This window comes from Zea mays, chromosome 4 (genome assembly GCF_902167145.1).
Source record: "Zea mays cultivar B73 chromosome 4, Zm-B73-REFERENCE-NAM-5.0, whole genome shotgun sequence".
In the NCBI taxonomy this organism is placed as follows: domain Eukaryota; kingdom Viridiplantae; phylum Streptophyta; class Magnoliopsida; order Poales; family Poaceae; genus Zea; species Zea mays.
This window is the reverse complement of record NC_050099.1, coordinates 163642621-163667564: the sequence shown is the minus strand read 5'-3', so window position 1 is coordinate 163667564 and position 24944 is coordinate 163642621. Positions and strand designations below refer to the sequence as shown.

Here is a 24944-nt window from a genome sequence, read left to right as displayed (position 1 = left end):
CAACCCAATCGTCGAGATGGACGGTGAGATCCCATCGCTTGCTGATCATAAATCAATCACACCTTCGCGTCGTGCTGCTGAATTTTTAAATTTAAAGCCGGGTTTTTGGGTGCGACGAGAGCCCATCAGGCTGCACGGCCCTTCTCTTCCCTAAATTATGTGCGAAATCAAACACTCGAAACCTTAACATGAGCCATTTGTATCGGTATCTGACCCAGTTACAAGTATATACATGGTACCTACTCCCTCCGTCCCAAGAAAAAATATGGTTCTTGTCCATATTCAAAGCTAGAATCACATTCTTTTTGGGGGAGAGCGAGTTAGTTTTGAGGTTTGTTTTGGACATAAATCGTAGGCTCTGTACTAGGTCCGCCAATAGTACTTGTTCCAATTTCTGTGCAGCGATGAAATTCTAAGCTGGTATTACATATATACACGCTAAGTACTTTGACACTGAAATGCAATCTTTGCTAGCTGAATGACTGAATTTGAAATTGCATTAGGCCCCGTTTGTTTCATTGGAATTGAATTCTATTCTAGTAATCATAATTTAGACACAAACTAATTAAGTTAACACATTTCAACATTTGTATATATAATGTATTTGTATATTATCTAAAATTATATGATAGAGATAGCTATACACTACACTTATGCTATAGAGAAGCAAGTAGAAGAGTGTGCTATAAGTTGTACATTAGAAAAGTAGCATGTAAATCTATAGAATCAATTTTCATCTCTCGTCCCATGAATTTGAGATAGGCTTATATATAAACTTTGAAAATTTGTGTAATATCACATTCTAAAAAATAGCCTACTCCATTAGTTAGATTCTAATTCTTCAAAATGAAGGGAAACAAATGGGGCCTTATGATTTTTGAGTGTTTGACGGAGTTCTTTTTAATTTTGGTTCTGAGAAGGAACGACACACACATACATGGAAGAGATCAGGGAGTGGGAGTAATACATGTTTGTTTTTGGTATTTTTAGGCTATGACGTTTTTACTCATCAGCATATATTTAGGGCTTAGGATGGTGGTACATGCTGTGTAGTTGCGTTATAATTACTTCTTTCATTGCAAGGAATATGGATGTTTTACAGCAACCCGAAATGTACTCCACATGCCATGATATTCATTTATGCACTGCTAAGGAAATCCTCCTCCATGAGGATTTTTTGTTCCTCCAGAAGGAACTTAGTTTTTCAGGAGTGCACTTATTCATGTATCAAGACTAAATTCTGTTTATGTTACAAGTTTTCAGTTGTCCCTTTTTCACATGCCAGCATGTTAAATCTGCTGATTTTGATTCATTAAGATATTAGGATGGATGGAGTCACACAAGCTGTTGAAAATCTTAAGAAAGAATGGGGCCAAGCAGTTTCACAGCTTGACGAGAACATTACTGCAATTGAATCATGTGGAAAAACAGAGAAAGGGACAGAGGAAGCAAATTCTCTTCCAAGGTTGAATGGTTCTGCACAGGATGCTCAGCAGTTGCTGAAGTCACTGCAGTTCCAGCTTGATCTTCTAGCACAACAGCTTCCCACTTTTGATGAGGTGCAGTCTGGTCAAGCAACCTTGAAGTCATGGGATGAACAATACAAGAAGTAAGATATTCTTGGAGACTTGGAGTTTGTTTACTTTTGTTATCCTTTTTAGCCTACTTTTTTTATATAAACCTGAACATTTTTTGCAGGCTTCGTATTAGCCTGAGGAATGCTAACTTAGAAGCAAAAGACAACATTAGACAAGCTGCTGAAGAGGAGGTACGTGATTATGCCTGGACTTTGATGATATTGATCCAAGTGATGAGCTGTTTGAGTGGTACATGCTTCTAGGGCTCATTTGGATGGCTCCTGGCCGGAGCTGCCTGGCCCAGGAATCCATCCCAGGCGTCCGATTTTGGTGCCTGGGGCTAGGATGGTTGCCTGGTCGGCGAGCTGCCTGGCAGGGTAGCAACCAAACAGGCCCCTAGTGTGTCACCAATCACCAATGCAATGTGAAAGATTAAGAATTCATGTTAAATTTTAAGGACATATTCTTTATATGCAATATGTCTTCTCAGAGGTTTTTTATGTACTCATTTAAGTTCAAAAGCACCATTGAAACTAATGCTGCTTTAGTTTTTTGCAATTTCTCCGGCAAAATTAGCAAGAAAATGACCTGTAGGCACCCTACTACCTTTTTAGAGCATCGCAAGTGCCATTATAACTTGGCTATCAGTTTCTAATTGACTTTTCTCTAGAGTGCACTTCTTCTAGGCGGTGATGAAGAGTCTACCATCCGTAGGCGTAATCTCCAGTAAGTTGATTTCAATGAGGTCTTTTCCCCTTAAGACAATACTAGGTTAGTGCCCGTGCGTTGCAACGGGAACATATAATATCATGATAACTTATATATAAATGTGTTATATTGTTATAAGTAAAAATCTGTAATCCATTGGTGATCTTAGGTATACATATAAATTTTGTTATTTTAATCTACATGTTTCACCACTACATTGCAACCATCAATATCATGCAGACCTATATATATGATAGTTAGGTGTCTGTGCGTTATGACGACTCACAAATTATTAATAAAACACGAGTGCACAACAATTACATGAACACAAACAATATATCGGCAATCTTACACTGATCTATTCCTTTATAGAGATATTGATAAGTCTCTGTTGTATGTTTGCAGGGATGGCATAGCGACATGAATTGTCCTCGTAACTTAATAGATCAATGACAAAGTTCCTTCGAAGAATCCTTGCATCCTACACACAAAGACATAAGAGAATAGAACATCAAATCAAATTTGTATTATGTAACTGGAATGCATGTTTGAACATGAAACAAATGTACTCCACTCACCCTAACAAATTCCATTCGTCTACCATTTGCCCACGTGACCATAGCTTGTAGAATGAGGTAGCTGATATTAACCCTATAGAATAATGTTTGGCCAACTATGTTATATACAATGGTTATCATACAAAAATTCTAAATTGCTGAGAAGGTACGTGGTACGGAGAAATACCCTTTTAAGTCAATTGGAAGACCAGTCCGAATTGTATGTTCCCACTTAAAAATATTCTCTCCCCATTCAGAACGTTTCTTGCTCTAGGCAATCTTATATTTCTTTGAGGCCATGATAATCGCTTCCACGAACCTCTTGTATGGCATATGCTTACACCAATCTTGAGTGGGTGTAAAGTCAATAAAAGTCACGTGCTTTTTACCATGGTCAATTACAAAAATGGCGTAGCACTCCACTACACCATGACACAATTTTAGCGTCAAACATCTGACGGTAAAAATAGACGTTTTGCGACAGACAGTGTGTCACAAAATATTACCATCACACTATCTGTCGGTATTTATTGTATTGGAGTCAACAAATCTGTCGGCAATAATGTCGAGTTATTGTGGCAGTCCATCTGTCGGTAAAACTGATTATGCGTGGCGCACAGTCTATCGGAAAAAAGTAGCATCAGATCGTTTGTCGGTAAATGGATGTCATGATCCTATAGGAAAAAAATAAACGAGCGTGAGTACGTATGTAGGAATCAGGAATCGAACCCGTGACCCTTCGCAAAAAGAGAAGACACAGAACCATTGAACTAGTGATAATTATTCAACCTACTTTCGATATTGTTTTTTATAAACATGTACACGTTAGTTATTGAAGGGCTACAATTTCATTGGATACAACACATCAGCCCAGTAAAAAACCTGGCGCCGTACGTGTCCCGCGCGACTCTAGCAACAGGCGGCGCCGATTAAGGTCGCGAGGCCTGCACGGACGACCAGGCGGCGCTTGAGAGGGCCGAGGCCGGCGCGGGCGAGCAGACCGGCGCGGGCGAGCAGGCCGGCGGGCGAGCAGACCGGCGCGCCGTCACCCGTGCGTGCGTCCCTAGACCTAACAGCAGCGACTGCGCCCCGGCGTGCAGGCTTCTTCATCACCTGCGACGGCGGCCGCGAGCACTAGGCCACCCGCGAGGCGCTCTCCCTCCTCGACTCCGTAAGCTGCTCCCCAGTTTTCCGCATCTCTGTGTTTGTCATTGGCCGACATGTAGTGTGACCGTTCCTTGCGATGCACGCCCGCTAGGTGTTCGTCAAAGTGTTCTTGTCCTTTCTTAGAGAAGCAACCTCTCCAGACTCCAGCAAAAGTTTCGCATGGGGAGATGTGATGGCTTGTGATGGCAGCAAAGTTTCGCATGAGAGACGCATGGTGTATGTATAGCGAGCAGGAAAACACGTCCATGAAGCAGACCAACAAGAACTTTGCAGTGGCGGGAGGGAGACGAACCTGTTGTGGCGGCGGCGAGGAAGGCGATCTCCGATTGGCGGCAGTGAACAGGAAATCTCAACTCTGCGATGGAAAGACGTATCGATGGATAGATTGCAGGGGCAATGTGGTTAGCTGAGAAGACGAAGGGAAAGGAGTAGGAGATAATTGAAATAATTTTAAAAAATATTAGACTGCTATTAAGAATGACAATATCACTTCTAAATACTATTAGTGAGACGATGGAGTTCAGAGTACTCTAATAGAGAAGCCTGTTAAAACAAATATTATAATAGCAAAAAAAACTCAAAGAAGACAACTGTTAGGCCCCGTTTGTTTAGTTGGAATGCCGGCACGGGCGAGCAGGCGGCGGCGATTGAGAGGTAGCCTACTAGTGTTAGCTCCCTGAAATTTTGCTTGTGTGTTGGTTGCGATTGGATACCTGGTTTTAGCATTATTAGTAGGGTTGTATAATGTGATGGAACTCCATCTCCGGCGCGGCGGCAACCAGCTACCGAGGGAGGAGCCCTAGCGCGCGGAATAGTAGACGGCGGCGCGCTATCGGTGACGGGGATATAGCGTCATCGTCCCCCTCGGCCCCTCCTCCATCTCCGGCGTGGCGGCGCCAGTAGCCGGCGTGCAGGTACGGGGTCGAGTCTCTGGTCTCCCTGTTTTCTGTAGTGTGCTCTGTTGTAGTCTGTAGGCAGGCGCGAATTAGGATTTTGGATTGGGGGGGGGGGGGACAGGCCGAACAGCGGGACGGGGACGAGACCAATCCTTCGAATATCAACTATCAACATAAAAATGTCTAAAACAACATAGTGCAAAATGATGCAGCGCCAAGATATATAGAACTATTTAATGCCTTGACAAAAGTAAAAATATGCCAATATATGTTTTGAGATAAAAAGACACCTGTTCAATATGTTCCAGCTTCTATCCAATAAATTACATATTTATTAACTTGAGTTTAGCTTTCCGAGAACTAGCAAGATCATAGGAATCAATGATGTCATCAGAACTGATAGTCGCAGCCAACTCTTTTTCAATGTAAACAACCAAGTAATCGCGGAGAAAGGCATCTCCAATTTTATTCATAGCTGAAAAAGCTCTTTTGGTGGTCGTTGTTGATACTGTAAGAGTTATGACTAATCTTAGCAACCTTTCCACCATTGGATAAGAAGCACTTTTACCTGTCTTAACTAGCCCACATGTCAAGTCAGCATGGACATCAGCAGCTACCAAAGTGCTAGAATCAACTGGCTTAAAGAAACGATGAAGTGTTGTTCTTGGTTTCTTTTGACTCTTCATATCTTTATTGAACTGAAATTGAAAGCTAAAATATTACCATCACACTATTTGTCACAAATTCGGCTTTTATCTTTGATACTTGTAATGATTCCCCCTTTTCCAGCCTTTTTGCACAAATATTGTGAAGCTGGGAAGGGTATATTTCATCTTATTATTTGTTAAGGTACAACATGGATAAAAGGTGGATGAATGAACCTAGGTATATTTCTGACAATGTTCTATAAACCATTATTTTGTAGTAATCACCTTTGACCAACATATCATTTTTGTACCTAATATTTATAGGCACACGAAGGTCTACATAGATGGGATAGCTGGATTTATTGAGTTTGCGTTTAGCAATTCTATAGGTGGAAATAGAATTCTATGTCCTTGTAGAAAATGTGTTAATTCTCTATGGAAAGATGAAAATGAAGTTCGTGCGCACTTGATATGTGATGGCTTTCAAGAGGGATACAAAAGGTGGACTTATCATGGAGAAACAGACTCTATGCCTATTAATAGTCATGACTATAGTGATATAGAGGCTGCAAACAATTCAGATGAAGATGACATAGCCAATTTGGTTCAAGACATGGCTGGTGGTCTAGATGATAAAGGGGATTTTGAAGTATCTGATGGTTTAGATGAAACTGATGTAGATTTAGAAGCCATCAATCAGTTAGTGAAAGATAATACCCAAGAGCTATACCCAGGGTGTAAGAAGTTCTCAAAGTTGCATTTCTTAATAAGAATTCTTCACTTGAAATTGCTTGGAGGGTGGACAGATAAAAGTTTTGATATGCTACTAGATCTACTAATGGAGGCTTTCCCTGATGGCTTGGCATTGCCAAAAAATTTCAATGAAGCAAAGAAAGTAATTAAGTGTCTAGGACTCGGGTATATCAAAATTGATGCATGTGAAAATGATTGCATTTTGTTTAGGAAGGAGTATGCTAATTGTGATGCATGTCCCACATGTGAAAGGTCACGCTGGAAATCAAAAAGGAGAAGTTTAAATGGAAAACGTGTACACAAGGTTCCATGCAAAGTTCTTCGCTATTTTCCAATAAAAAGAAGGCTTCAGAGGTTATTTCTATCATCTAAGACAGCAAGTGACATGAGGTGGCACGATGAGGAGCGTATACAAGATGGATTACTAAGGCATCCTGCAGATTCACCTCTCTGGAAGGATTTTGACCAAAAGCACCCAGTGTTTGCTTCTGACAGTCGCAACATTAGACTTGCTTTATCTACAGATGGTTTTAATCCGTTTAGGTCCATGAATGTTAGCTATAGCATTTGGCCTGTTATTCTCATCCCATATAACTTTGCACCATGGTTGTGTATGAAGCAAACAAATTTCATTATCTCATTGCTGATTCCGGGCCGTAGATCTCCTGGTAGTGATATAGATGTTTATTTTGAGCCACTAATTGATGATCTGCTAGATATGTTTGTTGAAGGGGTGAGAACATACGATTCTGCAAAGCATGAGTATTTTCAATTACGTGCTGCAATAATATGGACCATATCTGATTATCCAGGCCTAGGGTACATTGCAGCATGTACTACATCAGGTGAAGTAGCATGTATTGAATGCCACTCATATACATGTTCTCTACGATTGAAACAAGGTACAAAAAATTGTTATATGGGACACCGTAGATTCCTGGGCCCAAACCATCCATATAGATTTGATCTAGATTCGTTTGATGGTAAAGTTGAGGACAGGCCAGCGCCTAGACCACTTTCTGGAGAGGAAGTTTTATTGCAAACAGAGAATATGCACACAGTGCATGGGAAAGGTTGCCAACATAAAAAGAAAGCAAAAAAGAAGGAAGGGGAGCCTACTATCATATGGAAAAGGAGGTCTATTTTTTTTAGGCTTCCATATTGGAAGGATTTAATGTTACGACATAATTTAGATGTCATGCATATCAAGAAGAATGTGTGTGATAACATTGTCAACACCCTCCTAGGCATTCAACGAAAGTCCAAGGATAACTTGAAATATCGTTTGGATCTTCAGTCCCTAGGCATTCGAACTGAGCTTCATCCTATTCCAGTGGGTGACAAGTTATATTTACCACCAGCATCATATACAATGAGTGCGTCCGAGAAGACGTTATTTTGTGAGGTACTGAAAGGAGTAAAATTTCCAGATGGATATGCATCAGATATAAGAAACAATGTGGATGTGAAGGAGAAGAAGCTTGTTGGGCTAAAGAGCCATGATAACCATGTTTTGATACAGTATTTACTCCCACTTGCTGTGAGAAGGATTTTACCAGAAATAGTTAGTGCTGCACTTATTCGTGTGAGCAATTTTTTCAAGCAAATCTATTCGCCAGTTATTCGTATAAGCGATATGCATAAGCTAGAGTCAGAAATAGCTGAGACTCTAAGCATTCTTGAGACTATATTCTTGCCATCCTTTTTTGATATTATGGTACACTTAATGGTTCATCTCCCTACTCAAGTCAGAATTGCTGGCCCTGTTCAATTTCGTAATATGTACCCAGTGGAGAGATAAATTTTAAAATATTTTAGCAATAAATTAAACTTAGTTTTACTCAAAGGAAGGTTTAACATATATGCCATTTCTCCTTTATAGGTTTTTAATGAGATGTAAGGGCCATGTTCGCACTAGGAGTCACCCAGAGGGGTCAATTGCAGAAAGTTATCTATTTGATGAGAGTCTCACATTCTGTTCTCGCTATTTACATGGTGAAACTAGATTTAACCGGAAAAAAAGAAATGATGATGGCTTCAATGTTGATTTAATCAATACCACCCCTTTCTTCCATAACATAGGTCGTGGATTGGTTGGTAAGCGTAGTGTCACATTAGACCACAAAACATGGCTTCAAGCACATAGATATGTCTTGTTCAACTATGACCATATAGAGCCTTACTTGAAGTAAGTTGAACATTATATTTTATAATCAATATCATCCATTTATTTCATGATTACTAAATTATAATGTTTGTTTAGTAAACATATAGAATACCTTTACTCTGCTGGTCATCAAAATCAAAGAGCAATCAGTCGTTTACACTATGAGACTTTTCACGAGTGGTTTAAGTCACACGTAAGTATCTAGGAAACTGTTTATATAGAGTATAGTTCCACATTATTTTTTTAGTGCAATAACAATCTTCAATATCATCAGGTGGAAACAACGAGTGAGGAAGTACCTGAGGAGATAACAATATTAGCTAAGGAGCCTAACATGGTTGCACATTCTTATGATAGTTATTCTATAAATGGGATAAATTTCCATACACATTCTTATGATGTGGGTAGGTCAGTGCAGTGTAGTGGTGTAGCCCTAGTTGCACATGCAACAAGTTTTGATGGGACAAACAATAATAACCCAGTATCAATGAGCAAAACTTATTATGGTGTTATAAAAGACATTCTTGAGCTAAACTACCATCACCAGGGAAAAATAGTATTGTTCAAATGTGATTGGATTGATAACCGAGTACGAGACAAATGGGTCAAAATAGACAAGTTTGGGGTGACAATGGTCAACTTCAAGCATTTATTCAATACCGGTGACAAGGAATTAGATGAGCCATTTATTTTTGCATCTCAGGCAACTCAAGTTTACTATGTGCAAGATCCTATTGATGCTGATTGGTTTGCTGTTTTAAAGTCAAAACAACGTGACATGTATGATATGGAAGAAAGGCTAGACAATAGTACAGAAATAGGTTCTTTCTTGCCAGATTTGGATGCAAACACGCAAGTGAATGTATCTATTGGTGGTAGTTGTGTTAGGACTGATATAGATGGAATAATGGTTGCTGAAAACCAACCTAGCAAGTAAGATATGTTTATATCTGTTTACGCAAAAATGTTTCATTTTACGTTGTAATCTCTTTGTCTTGAATCTTGATTGTAATCTCTTTATGTCTTGATTTAGGAGGAAAGTTTGTAAGAGGAAGAGGAATGGGTAAAGAAACGGAGGTCAATGAATATGAACTACAAAGGGCTGCCAACATAAAAGAAAATTTGAAGCGGATGAGATCTCTTAATCTCCATGTACCTAGTACTATGGTTAGTGAAGAAGCAAATGGATCACATCAAGCCAATAAGAAACATAAGGTTAATGTATTTCCCTATTTAATAAGTTCATATTTTTTACATTTAATTTAATAGTACCACAATCTATTTAATACTGCTTGTACTTTCTTTCCAATATTTCAGTTTCAGACTTTCAGTTCTGCTGCTACTGCTATATTTCCATTCCAATTTCAGACTTTCATTTCTGCTGCTTCACTGCTTGTAATTTCAGACTCAGTGACCATTGAATTCACCAGTGACCATTGAAATTCACCAGTCACAAGTAACTAGATTTTTCTGCCATAGCCACATAAATTCACCAGTGACCATTGAAAATGGGCTATTAGGCCCTTGGGATTTTCAGATGATAAATAGCAGTCAGTGCCAATTTCAGTGTTTGACTCAAACCTTGGAGAGTTCCTGTAGCTTAGTTGTAGGGATTTGGGCAAAGGTATCTTTGGTAAGTGGTAGCTTAATTCAAGAAGAATAAGGGGACTGAGGTAATTAAGCCTGACACTACATAAAAAATTTAAAAGAAAATCAATGCTCATATGGACTGACAGGTAGTGGCAACTGAGGGTTATTCAGTCGCTGAAGAACCATAGGACTGCATGTGGCACCTAGATTGGGGCTCTTTGGTACTCAAACCATGCAGTTTTTGGCTGAAGCTTCTGTAGTAAGTTGGTAGACCATAGACCTTCTTATAGGTTGTATGGCTTGGTGCTACACAAAATGTGAGGAAAGTGATTCCCAATTTGCCCTGTCAGACTGTGCAGATGGAGTTGGTTTCAGATAACAGAAATAAAAACCAGGGCATGATGCTTGACTTTGGGGCAATGTAACATAAAATTCATGTATTATTAGATATGTAATGTTATAGCAAAGTGGAAGACCAATACTTGGTGAACAAGTTTGGTGTAATGGGCAAGGTCTGTCCTTATGTGGAATTCGAAGGGAAGTGGGGAGGAAATTAATATTTCAGTCGATTGATGAGATTCTAGTTTTTCTTTTTCAAAATGTCTGAAGAATATCCTGATCCCTTATCCTTTCTAGCAGATTCTGGGCAGCTTGTAGATAGAGTTAACTTGGGATTCGAAAGTGGAGTATTGGAAATATTTTTTAACTACCCTGAGTGCAGAGAGGAGATAAGTGTGGGGCATGTTCCTTGAAGATGACTCAGTTGCTGATTTGCTTTGTTGAAGATGACATAGCCAATTTACTAACTAGTTTTACCTCAAGGAACTCCACTGTTTTGCATAACTCAAAGTTCATTTTTTTCGACTCATCCAATTCCTGCTCTTTTTGCGTAAGACGACCGTGTAATTCCTGTTCTGTCTCCGCCGTAAGAGGTAATCTGACGTTCTGCCAACTGTTCAGATTAACAGCGCTACTGTTCTTTCACCCTGTGTTCTTCAACCCATTGTCAGCCAAAACATTGCAGCCCCTCCCTCCTGAGATCGCCCCATCCCCGACAGTGATGCTATCCTCAAGTCTGCCTACGCCAACCCTGCTATGCTAAACAGTTTTTTATGGCGCTGATGATTGACAGTATCTCACCAGGAAAAATCGCACCACCACTAACTGCAGTTGACTGAATTGATGTCTAGACGACTGAAATCGAGGAGGGGTGTAGTAAAAGAAGATAAATATTGCTAGTGCACAAACAAAAACACGGAGCACACCTCTAATTGACCAAACAGTGCCTAAGCAGAGGAACATAAGTGGTGAAGGCATCAAGAAGCATAACTCATAAACAAACCTAGTATATACAATTGTAATCAGATGCAATACATGGCAACTGCTGAGTTAATTTTATGAATTCACCCACCAATCACACAATGTAGAAAGCATCACCAAGACATCAAGTAATTTCAAGTAAGAGAAGTAGCGCACTCATCAGCAGAGGATGGACCATTATTAGGTCAAAAAAGGGACACGAGGCCGTGCCGTAGCAGTAACATAAACCAGAAGTCACATCGTTCTTCAGTTGCACGAATATCTGTTTTTATGTCAGCGCCATAAAACGATATTGGTGAAACAAAAACTGCCATGAGACATAACCAGTCTCCGGATCCCTATATTTCTGTAGGCTAATAAGCAACTACTCATAGAAGTCACATCACTCCCAGTTCAGTTATAGAAGCATCACGATGAAAATTTCCAGTACTGCTACGTAACCGATCACCAGAACATCAGATTACCTCTTACGGCGGAGACAGATCAGCATGACGGCAGATTACCTCTTACTGTGGAGACAGAACAAGAATTTTCCAGTACTGCTCTTTTTTCGACTCATCCAATTCCTGTTCTAACATGTAGGTATGCATGTAATTGGAAAATGAAACCATGTAAACAGATTGTATTTACATTTTATTAATTGCCACTATATCACAGTAACTGGGCATTCTAACTGAAACTATAGAAAAATGCAAGGTCACAACTCATAGGGAAGGGCAGAGAAAAATCAGGTATTGGTTTGTCGGAGAATATCATACCTCGAGCTCTTGATTGACTTTACGCTTCAGATTATTATTAGATTCTTGGGGCCTCAGACTGCATATTTGTTCCAAGTTATTTTTAGAACCGATCTCCAAGTTATTTTCAGCATTTACATCTTTCTGATTAGTTTGATAGGATACCAGCTCATCAAGTTCATCAGGTGTGGCTGGAATAGCTGGGGATAACTTCAGCAAGTTGTTTGCAGCACTGCCTGCACATTCCCTTTTTGAACTGTTAAGAGAGGAATCAGATCCATACAATTGTGAATCGTTGTTTGAATTTGGGAGCAAACTGTTAGGTTGCTTGACTACAAGGCACATGGTATTCTGCACAGCCGCAAACTTACTTTCCTGATAGTGTTCTGGATGTTCACTCTCAATAGATTCTGCATGAAAATTAGCAGACCCATTCAAAACTACTTTATTGGGTAAGCTAGGGGGCAACAGAGAAATACTTCCTGACAACTGAAAGCCTCCAGCAAAATCTGGTTCTAGTTGTTTCATATAACTGCCTTTACATGGTACATGTTGAGCATCACTACAACTGGCAACGCCCAATAGGTTTCCCACTTGATCATCAGCTGAAACATCACGTGTTGGAATGGCACAGCTGTTCTTGTGCGTTGTTCTAGAAGTACGAGAAGGACACACTCCACCAGGAAAAACAAACAAAGGGATTTCTTTTCTTTTTACATGGGACACTTCAATGTCCATTCCTTCTTTCCGGTGTTGATATGCACAAATAGTATTCTTAAACTCATTTACAATTCCCCTGATGTCGAATTACTCAGTTTCTTGAGCTTGGGTAGTTTGTTTTCTCCAAAGACCCATGTTTGCCGTGTGGGTCAGCCATGCACTGCTGGCACTTAATATTACTGTTGTGTGGGTAGTTTATATTACTGCTTGAAATTTCTGCTGCTTCACTGGCAATTGGTTGACTGCTTTAATTTCTGAACCTTAAGTTTTAATGTTTTCATTTCTTTGAGTGTAGACAAGGACATTAGCAGCTTCAACTAATGAACCTACTTTGCGATCAAGGACTGAAAGGGATATTGTTGATGAAGAATCTGAAAATAGTTACGAAGAATCTGAAAACCCCATCAATGATGAAGGTAAAAATCAAACAAACTTTAAATTTATTGTAGCAATTTTGAAAATAGTTATGAACAAAGGTTTTCATCTGTTTTATCTCCTGTAATAAGCAGAGCAACCTATTGGGCATCGAAATATAAAGAAAGGAAGGGGCCCAACCTTGAAGAAGAACATATATTCAAGTAGTGGTGGGCCTAAAATCTGCATTACCCTTAATGAATATGGACAACCAGTTGGTAGGAACAGCAAAGAGTTTGGTAATTTCATAGGAACTTTGGTGAGGAAAAATATCCCGGTTTCTTGTGAGGATTGGAGACTAGTTGATTCTAAAAAGAAGTTTGAGTTATGGACAAAAGTGAAGGTAATCTGATTTAGTGAGATAATTTGTCTTAGCCTATTGTCAGTAGATTTGGTAAGCAACTACATTTTTGTTGAAACAGGAATACTATGAAGTGGATGAATCTGGTATAGATTATGTTATAACATCTGCAGCAAAAAAGTGGAGAGAGTTTAAGGCTGACCTAAAGAACAAATATTTTGATGAAACATTGAGTTTTGAAGAGCTTATTGCTAAAAGGGATGAAAGGGTGAAAGAATCTGATTGGGAGTGGTTGATAACTTATTGGATGTCTCCAGAAGCCGAGGTACATGCTGATTTGTTTTTAATTCTTTTTTGAGATATAAACCTTCATTAAACTTTTGTATGAATGAATTTGTATTATTGTTTTGATATATTCATATTTATGTTGTAGGTTCGTACAAACAGAGGTAAAGATAACCGTTCAAAGCTGACTATGTCGCATGCAGCTGGCAGCAAGAGTTATGCTCGTGTGGGGCATGAACTGGTAAAAAAAATTATAATCACTAGTTTGTATAATCATTAGTTTAATTTATGAAAAATCTAGTCAATTACTGGACCAAATCATTTTTTCTTGTAGGCCGAGCAACAAGGACGCCCTGCGAGAAGAGATGAAATATATGTTAGAACACACACGCGTAAGAACAAAGAAGGGGATATTGTGCCTCTACCTGGAGCAGAAATATTCATTGTGAGTACACATATTTTTGATTTATGTAATAATTAAAATATAAGTGAACAAAATATAACATATGTGTGGTCCTCTTAAGAATAAATTTGAAGAAGCTGTTGCTGAGAACCCAGAACTGAAGGACAGAAGTATTGAAGATGGTGATTTATATGCACATGTTTTTGGAGAGAAAGAACCAAGAGGTCGTATTCGTGGTTTAGGCTTAGGACCAACTCCACAAGATGTAGGCACCCCTGGAACTCAAATAAAAATATCAACAAAGCTTCAAGTGGCATTGCAAGCTCGCAGTCAGTCTGAGCAAGAGGTTAGAGCCTTAAGACAGGATATGAATCAAATGAAAGAAAAAATGGATCAAATTTATCAAATGATGGTAGCAGCTCAAGGGGTGAAACATATAGAAAGCCCATCACAACATGGGTCTAATTCTCGACAGGTGATATAATACTGCATATGTTTAGTCAGTGTAGCATATATCGAGCAGTTCGCCGTCTATCCAGTTAATTAGGCTTGTTTCCTTTATCTCACTAACACTTTTTCCCTTTTTATTTTTCTTTAGAACTCAAGGGTGCATCGGTCAGATGAGGTGGCACATGATTACAATGGTAATGACTATTCACAAAATATGGTTGAAGATGACTTGCAGCTTACTAGGCGAGTTGCAAGCACTGTGGGTCGTCTAAGGAATCGTGAAGATGTTAATACTATTGAAGAGCAAAGTCGCAGGCGAGACATTGCAATAATGGTACCTCAAAGAAATCATGGATCACCTCAAAATGCAGACGATAATCATGTAATTTCTCATCTATCACTTCATATTTATTGTTGGGGCGAAGGCAAAGACGTCACCCTTCGCTCGAAGTCTTCGCTGCAGCCGCTGGTCTGACAGACAAAACAGGCAGGGACACCCTTCGCTTGATCGGCACCAGACGAAGACCGGCGACGAAGTCATCCCACAGTGCGGCCTCGTCCAGCCCAGAGGCCCACGTGCGATCCGACCCATTGTAACGGGCCCTGCGCGGCCGCCGCGCGTTACGGGCCTAATTTGTAAAGGCATCCCTGTAATTACAGTCTGTAACCCCGCTTTATGGGAATATTCTGGGGATAACCTAGGTAGCTGAGGGCACATGCGTCCTTAGCACAAGGCGCTGGGCGCTCAGGTACCTATAAATACCCCTGCACAGTGCCCGTGAGAGGCCAGATCAACAGAGCTATCGCTTTCTAGCACGTAACCCTGTTGTCATTACTGTTCGCTCTTGTTGGCCTCCTTGCGACTGAGAGCAAGTTCCAACATTTGGCGCCCACCGTTCGTGCTACGAGAAAACCACCCGCGATGGCACCCAAGAGAGCTAACCCGAAGGCTGACGAGGCTGCGAAGGCAGCACTGCTCGCCGCAAGAAAGGGCAAGGCCCTTGCCCTCACCCAATCCACCCACCAAGAGGCCACTGAAGACAATGTTCCCCGCACCTGCAAAGACGACACTTTCCGCACCTGCGGCCCTGAAGGACAATCGCAGCCACCCCCAGACTTCGCCCCACTGGAAGGCGCGGACCTCACCGAGGATGGCGAAGTCCTCGGCGTCTCAGCGGAAGAACAGCTACAGCTGCGAGCCCTGCGCCTCAAGAACCACAATCTCCAGAGGCAGAAAGAGATACTGGAGGCCAAGCGCCAGCGTGTGTCCGCACTAGCCAAAGTGCGGCAAATGATACGCGACGAAGAGCAGAAGGCCCAAGACCTCGAGCGCGAGATCGCGCTGATGCAGCACGAAGGCCACCTTGGCCTGCAGCAAGGGCCACCCCTCCAGCAGCGCGCACAACTGGAAGACACCCGCGAGGGCCACCTCGGCCTCCAGCATGGGCCACCCCTGCAACACCGAGCACAACCGGAAGACCCGCGTTTCCCCCAGCGCGACTACACCTTCCAGCACGCCGCGCCATTCCAAGGGGTCAACTACCTCGACGAGCGAAGTCCCCTGGCGCCACACCTGCAAGTGACGCCTTGGCCAGCTAACTTCCGAGCAGGGACCTATCCCAAGTACAACGGCAGCACCGACCCGGCGCAATACATAATGAGTTATCAGGTCGCCGTTGCATCCGCCGGAGGGGACGACGCCACAATGGCGAAGTCTTTCATCATCGCCCTAGAGGGCCCAGCTCTCACCTGGTTCACCAGATTGCCTCCGCTGTCCATTGATTCCTGGAGAAGTCTCAGGGACAAGTTCCTGCTCAACTTCCAAGGGTACCGCCCAGACACCGACGCCTTGGCCGAGCTCTCGCTCTGCAAGCAGCTGGAAAAGGAGACTCTGCGGGAGTATTACCGCAAATTTTTAACACTCAAGTCACAGCTGCCCTCCGTTGATGATCAGATCGCTATCCACTACGCCATCAGTGGCCTTCGTGCCGGCGTCCTCTACAGCCACTGTATCAGAGATCCGCCCAAGAACCTCCAGGAGCTATATCAGCTCTTTGAAAAATATTCCAAGTCCGAAGAGCTCCACCAGCGCAAGATTGAGTCACAGCGGAAACCCAAAGATGCCCCACAGTCCAGCCGCACGTGGACGAGGACTCCGCAGCCAGACTCTGGCCGAGATGGCCACAGTCAGCAGCAAGTGCACAACATCGCCAACCAGCATCCCGCTGCTGACCCCCCTCGTCGCCAGGAATATCCCCCCCAGGGCCGCGGAAATGGAACTCACGGTAGGGGCCGAGGGCGAGCGCAGCCGCCGCGCCGATTCTACTGCCTTTTCCATGGCGAAGACTGCGCCCACCAAACCAAAGACTGCCCCGAAACGAAGGCCACCAGAGACAGAATGGCACGGGCGCAGCCAGCCGACAACCCCAGAATTGTCGCGCACAATTACCAGCAACCCCCTCCACCATATATCCACGCTCCCGCCCCGCATCCACCGCACCACGCTTACCAACACCATCAGGAAGTACAAATCGTACCTCCTCCACCCCCACCACCACACCAGCAACATCAAAACATCCCCCATGCCCCAAAGCAGGAAGACTTCGCCGATCCACCATATCGCGGAGTCATTCACATGATAACTGGGGGGTCCAGCACTGACTTCGACACCAAGCGGCAGAAGCGGGACCACTACCGTAGCATCAACCATGTCGCCGTCACTGGCCCAGTCGTGCAGACAAAGTGGTCCCACATACCGCTAACCTTCGACGCACGAGACGTTGACCTGCGCAGCGCCCCCCACATCGACACTATGGTCATCAATTGCAGCGTGGCAGGCTAGGACCTACACAAAGTCCTAGTCGACAATGGCAGTCAGGCGGACATCATCTTCCTCCACGCCTTCGACCGCATGGGTATAAGCCACAGCCTGCTCAAGCCTTCGGACAACCCGTTGTATGGCTTCGGCGGCAAGGGCACCTTTCCCGTCGGCAAAATAGAGTTGCCCCTCTCCTTCGGTGTAGCACCCAATGCCCGAAGTGAGCAAGTAACTTTCGATATCGTGGATATGGTATATCCATACAACGCCATCATGGGCCGGGGCTCCATCAATAAGTTCGAAGCCGCCATCCACGGACTGTACCTATGTATGAAGATACCAGGTCCGCTAGGCGCCATTACGATCTACGGCAACCAGCAGACGGCGCGCAACATAGAGCGAGACTTCGTGCCCGGCCAGAGGAACGTGCACTGCCTCACGACCCAGCGCGAGGTCCCTGCGCCCGCCAGCCCAACCGATAAACAGCACGACAAGGCACAGCTGCAGAGCCAAGACGGGACCAAGACTGTCCCCCTCGATCAGGCCACGCCCAAGCAGACAGTCACTATCAGCGGAGACCTCATCTCGCATGAAGAAGAGAAACTCCTCTGCTGCCTGTCCAAGAATAAAGATGTCTTCGCCTGGTCCGCCCTCGACCTGGTCGGAGTCAGCCGATCCATAATTGAGCACAGCTTGGGAATTGACCCTTCGGTGCGACCAAAAAAGCAGAGGCTTCGCAAAATGTCCGACGAAAAGACAGAGGCTGCCAAGGCGGAGGTGCACCGCCTCCTAGAGGCTAAATTCATCGAGCTAGTGGCTTACCCCACCTGGCTCTCCAATGTTGTAATGGTGCAGAAAAAAGCGGGAAATGGCGAATGTGCATAGACTTCACCAGTCTCAACAAGGCCTGCCCAAAGGACAATTTCCCGTTGCCGCGGATCGACAAAATAGTCGATAGCGCGGCCGGATGCGAGGTCATGTCACTCCTCGACTGCTTCTCCGGTTACGACCAGATATACATGAAGCAGGAAGACAAGGCTAGCACCAGCTTTATAACACCCTTCGGCACATATTGCTTCATCAGAATGCCGGAGGGACTCAAGAACGCCGGGTCCACCTTCTCCAGACTCACTAAAACAATACTCGAAGGGCAGGTTGGCAGAAATATATTTACATATGTGGACGACATCGTCGTCGCCAGCAAGAACAAGGAGGACCATCTCGTCGACCTCGTCGAGACATTCGTGAACATGCGAGACGCACGACTCCGCCTAAACCCGGAAAAGTGCGTCTTCGGCGTTCGCCAGGGCAAAATATTGGGCTACCTGGTATCACACCGCGGCATCGAGGCCAACCCTACCAAGATCCAGGCCATCGTAGACATGTCGCCTCCGCAGTCCGTCAGGGACGTCCAGCGTCTGACAGGCAGATTGGCCGCTCTCAACAGATTCATCTCTAGGTCCACCGAGCGAAGTCTCCCCTTCCTCAAAACACTCCGCGGTGCAAAGGACTTCGCCTGGGGACCGGAGCAGGCAGCGGCCTTCGTCTCACTAAAACAGTACCTGTCGGAGCTGGCCATCCTCACAAGCCCCGACTCCTCGCTCCCCCTATTGCTCTACGTCGCGGCTTCGCCGCACGCTGTCAGCGCGGCACTAGTGCAGGAGCAGACAGTTGATGGCGTGGTCAGGCAGTGCCCTGTTTACTATGTCTCCGAGGTACTGACACCGTCCAAGTGCAACATGACAGAGCTGGAGAAGATTGCTTACGCAGTCGTTATGTCTTCACGCAAACTGCGCCACTACTTTGAGGCATTCAAGGTCCGAGTCACCTCAGACAGGGGACTCGGCGAATTATTCAGAAACCCGGAGGCATCGGTGAGGATTGCCAAGTGGGCAGCTGAGTTATCCGGCTACCACATCAGCTTCGAGCCCAGGACAGCCATCAAGTCACAAGTCCTGGCAGACTTCATCGTCGACTGGACTGGGCCAATAACGCAACCAGACCCGTCCACAGAGAAGGTTTGGACTATCCATTGCGACGGCGCATGGTGCCACGCGGGGGCAGGCGTCGCTGCAGTCGTCACCTCACCAGCCGGGGTCAAGCACAGATACGCAGCACGCCTCAGCTTCGCTCTGGAATCCGACAGATGCACAAACAATATAGCAGAATATGAAGCAGTCATCCTCGGCCTTCGCAAGCTAAGGGCCCTCGGAGTCACCACCTGTATCATCAAAACAGACTCCAAGATAGTTGCCGGCCAGGTCGAGAAAGACTACGCAGCAAAGGACCCTGCACTTATGCAATACCTCGCGGCCATCCGAAGTCTCGAGAGACAATTCAAGGGATTCACCTTGCAGCATGTGGACAGGGCCAAGAACGAGGAGGCCGACGCGTTGGCCAAGGCGGCCGCCAGGGGCGAGTCCTTGCCCTCCGACGTGTTCTTTCATATCATCGGCACGCCAGCCGTCCGGAGCCCCGAAGGGCTCCAAATAACTAATGACAGCGAGGGCCACCGCATAGTCAACCTAATCATGACCGAGGACTGGCGGGCACCAATAACCCTGTTCCTGCAGGGGTACTACCATCCAACCGACGTCAGCGAGGCCAAGCGCCTCAGACATCGAAGCCGGGACTTCGCACTGATTGAAGGCCAACTCTACAAGAAAGGGGTCAGTCAGCCAATGCTTAAGTGCGTCACCGAAACCGAAGGCATGCAGATCCTACGTGAAGTCCACAGTGGCACGTGCGGCTCACACGCAGGGCCAAGGGCCCTAGCTGCCAAGGTGATCCGCCAGGGTTTTTACTGGCCCGCAATGATCTACGCCGCAAATCGGGTCTCAAGGTCATGTGAAGCCTGCCAGAAATTTTCTCCTCGGTCAGGCAGCCCCTCGCAGTATACAAAGCTGATCGCCCATACATGGCCTCTCCAGCGCTGGGGCCTGGACATTGTCGGGCCCCTGCCCACTGCTCAGGGGAACCTTAAATTTGCCTTCGTCGCCGTCGAATACTTCACCAAATGGATTGAAGCGAGGGCTGTTTCTACAATAACGTCAAAGACTGCCCAAAAATTCTTCTGGCAAAACATTGTTTGCCGCTTCGGAGTACCGTCTGAACTAACAGTTGACAACGGCAAGCAGTTTGACAACCAAGACTTCAAGGATTTTTGTTTCTCCATCGGCACCAAGCTTGCCTTCGCTTCAGTTTATCATCCGCAGTCCAACGGGGTCGTGGAACGCGCCAATGGGAAAATCTTCACAGCTGTCAAGAAGATGCTCCTTGATGAAAAAAGGGCAGATGGACCGATTTATTACCTGAAGCAGTCTGGGCACTAAACACGACTGAGTGCAGAGCGACTGGGTTTACTCCCTTCCGCCTTCTATACGGATCGGAGGCCATGACCCCGCAAGAAATAAAGCATGGGTCCCCGCGAACAGTTCCGTTAGCCGTCCCCGACGTGGACGAGCCAACTTCAAAGGATCTCATTGACGGAGACCGAGTCTTCGCCCTACAGGCCTTAAACAAATACCAAGCCCAGACCAAAGCATGGCGCGACCACACAGTCATCCCGAGGGAGTTCAGCGAAGGGGACCTCGTACTCGTCCGAACAGCTCGGACGGAGTCCAAGGGCAAGCTGGAGCCCAAGTGGGAGGGCCCCTTCATAGTCAAGACAAAAGCTTCCCCCAGCGCTTACAGGCTCACAACGCCAAACGGCGAGGACCTCGTGCACTCCTGGAACATCGACAACCTCCGCAAATTTTTTGTTTGACTCATCAGGGCTGATTTCGCCCTTGTAATTCGCCAAAAACAATCTTGTACCGGCCCGCACTCTTTTCCTCCTGGGGGGTGAGGTTTTTAACGAGGCGGAGCCATGTAATATATGTGTGAAAAATCCCCCGCAAAAACATGCGTCGAAAAAAGACCGCGACGACGGCCTTCGACATTCGACCAATTCGAGGTCACCGCGAGGCTAAGCGCTAGCCACCCTCGCGTGCGACAAATCCGTGCAGAAGTCGCATAAGGGTGCAGCCGGACTAGCACAACAAGTGCGAAAAAACCAAAGTCCACCGCGAGGACTATCCGCGCAGAAGTCGCCTAAGGGTGCAGCCGGACTAGCACAACAAGTGCGAAAAAACCGAAGTCCACCGCGAGGACTATCCGCGCAGAAGTCGCCTAAGGGTGCAGCCGGACTAGCACAACAAGTGCGAAAAAACCGAAGTCCACCGCGAGGACTATCCGCGCAGAAGTCGCCTAAGGGCGCAGCCGGACTAGCACAACAAGTGCGAAAAAACCGGAGTCCACCGCGAGGATTATCCGCGCAGAAGTTGCCTAAGGGTGCAGCCGGATTAGCACAACAAGTGCGAAAAAACCGAAGTCTACCGCAAAGACTGTCTGTGCAGAAGACACCTAGAAACGACAATATCGAACCGCCCGCACCAAGACCGACTATAATCGCACCAGCACAGCATAACAAAACACACCAGACAAAGTACACAACGCCTTCGCAGGCACAGACAAGCGAGGGCACACAACTTCATCATACAAGACTTTACATATATACAAGCGAGGGCGCCACACTCTACATCGGCTCAACCTTAGGAATAATTCCCATCTCCCTATAATTAAATAACATTATCCTAAGCTCCTCACCCGCAAAAAGACTTCGCAGTTCCCCTTCACCCGTACTCGCGGCGGCCGGCAAAGACAACAGTTCCTGCCGACCAGCCCTACTCACATGAAGCCGAGCACCCTCCTCCCCACTAACTCTACGCTTCGCAACCGCCCTTCGTCGTCGGCGCCCGGTGCTAGGACCTGGCACATCTTGTGCGTCCGCGGCGTGTGGCGAAGCCTCCGCCGCAGCCACATCCAAGGCCGCAAAGTAGTCCAAGTCCTCCTCCTCCGACTCCTCAGTCCACTCAACCGAGCTCCCAGAGTCAGCAAAATCAAAAAACTCAGATGCAGATCCACCACATTCATTACCACCTTCCGCGGTCGAAGCCGCCAAAAATTTAGTAGTAGCGGTTGCGTGCGCAGGCCCAAAATCTTGAACCTGCGCAGCAACCAAAATTCAGCAACATATCCAAAATTCCCCAACCCTCTACACCCTCTACGCCACCTGCGAAGGCCCTGACGTTGCGGGAGCCTCCGTCGTTCGCTCCACCGTTGCTTCCGCCGTTGTTTCCGCTGCCTCCGCCGCGGGACCTTCAGCACTCGGCGCAACAGCTGCGGGGACATCTGGCGCGCCTTCGGCCACCTTTGGGGGCAGGTCTTCGCCGGCCGCAGCGGATGCGGGGGCATCCGGTGCGTCTTCCGCAGTCTCCGGGGTTGGCTCCAGGGCGACCCCAGACACGGCCTCCGCCGGGGTCGGCTCCGGGTCAGGCAGCGCGCTGTTCAACGCCCCGAAGTCGTCCACCCGCTCGCCACGCGCCGCCTAAGACAAAATGCACAAAATTCAGCAAACACACGCACAGCTCACATCCAACAAACGTCAAACAAACGAAAACGTTACCTGAGCCCTCGCCGTCTCGGCCCGCTCCCTGACCACCTCGCGACCGTGCGGACCCCACATCCGATCGTAGATGGCCCCGGCGGATTCCTTCACTACGGGGTCTTCAACCTTATAGATATCTCGCTCAAAATCTTCTTCGGCCTGGTCGAAGACCTCGAAGTGCCGGCACCCTTCGTGGGAGAGCGCGTTCATTGCCCCCTCGCAGGTGACCAGGGAGGCGTACGACATAAACCCCTCCACGACAGTGGGGAGTGCCTGCAGCTCCTCCTGCACCCATTCCAGACAGCGAAGTCCGGGCTCTCGGTCCGGCATTTCGAAGTCACCGGTCCGCGCACCCAGCTCACGATATGTATCCATAAGCTGTGTGCGCGTCCGTTCGGCCTCCGCGCGCGCCGCGGCCTCGGCCCGCTCCACGCGGCTCTCCAGGGCGATGAGCCGCTCCTGCAGCTGCTCGTCGCGCTCCCTGGCAAGATTGCCCTCCGCCCGTGCCATATTGGTCTCCGCCTGCGCAGCCTGCGCCTTGGCGAGGGCCTCGTTGGTCTCCCTCCTCTCCCCCGCCAATTGGCGCCAGAGGTCAGCCTTCTCTCCCTCCAGCGCGGCCACCTTGTCCGCCAGCTTGCGGCACTTGCTGTCGGCGGCCGATTTCTCCCGGACGGCGTCAGCATGTTGTGTCCGAAGTCTCTCGACTTCGGCAGACACAACTGCCGTGAGGGCCCCCGACGCCGTGCGGTTGGCGAAGTCAGCCACCTGCACAACACACATAAGACCGCGGCCCAGCAAAAAAAAGCGAAGTCTGGCTCAGCGGACCTGACTTAGCGACTCCACCACCTCCTTCAGCCGGCGGGATGCAGCGCCCGCCTCATCCCTGACAGCCGCGAGGGCCGCCACCTCACCTCCGGCGCTGAGAGCCCCGCCCGTCGCCTTCGGCGCTACGGCAGCCGTCGTTGTCGCCGCGGCAGGCACAACTATAGCAAGCTGGCCTTCGTCCGACCCTGCGACGTGTCGACGAATAAATAATAATAATAATAATAATAATAATAATAATAATAATAATAAAAAGGAAAAAAAAAGAAAGAGGAGCCAACGACTTACCACCAAGATAGTCCTCCACACTAATATCAGTGGCGAAGTCGGCGACACGCTTGCCTGCCGACGGCAACGCTCGGGCCGCCTTCGCGACCTCCGCCACTCTGCCGGCCGGCGGCACTGCCTTCGTCGATTTCGAGCCCCCGGCGCCTGCCGTCGCCTCCGGCGCTTTGCTAGACGCAGGGGCGCCCGACTTCGCCGCCAGCGGCGGCTTGCCTCCGCCGGGGGCCGCAGCCTTCGCAGACCCCCGCTGCCTCTTCGGCCTAGCTTCAACGAGCCTGACAACCGCCTGGCGCTTTTGTGCTGCTCCCTGGCGGTCCTTGTCCATCACTGCTGACACAACAGCAGCAATATTCCGCCCGTAAGGAAAAACTCTCCATTCACGAACCATGCGAGATGTAAAAAAGTCCTCGCCAGCCGCGCGGGGGATAGGAACATTCCTAGGCAGCAACCCCCGGTAACCCTCAGCATCTGAGCCAAAGACTCCCGGAGCTCGGGCGAAGACATCCTTCCCCCCGGGGCCGCGCACGTCCTCATCAACTCTCTAGCAAAACTATCAGAAACCCCAAGTCCTCCCATAGCAGTACCTAATTTTCTCTTTTTAGAGGATGGGGCGGCCGCCGGCGCAGGGTCGTCTCTAGTCTCCACCACCGGCTTCTTCCCATGGCGGTCCACGTCGTCTTGACCAGGATAGCCGTCATACGACAATTGATTTAATTCAAAAACCCTGTTCAAACGGTCATTCGACCCGCGGATATCAAAGCTGCGCTGGCCCTCTGTCCTCGGCACATAACGTCCAACGAGCCACACCGCCCCATCCTCCGCCTCACGCACAAAGGCGG

The 24944-nt window shown here is 46.7% G+C and overlaps 1 pseudogene; it reads left to right on the top strand.

The window, feature by feature from the left end:
* Positions 1-200: 200 nt before the first annotated feature.
* Positions 201-24944, top strand: part of LOC118476965 (uncharacterized) — a 35416-nt pseudogene continuing 10672 nt past the window's right edge.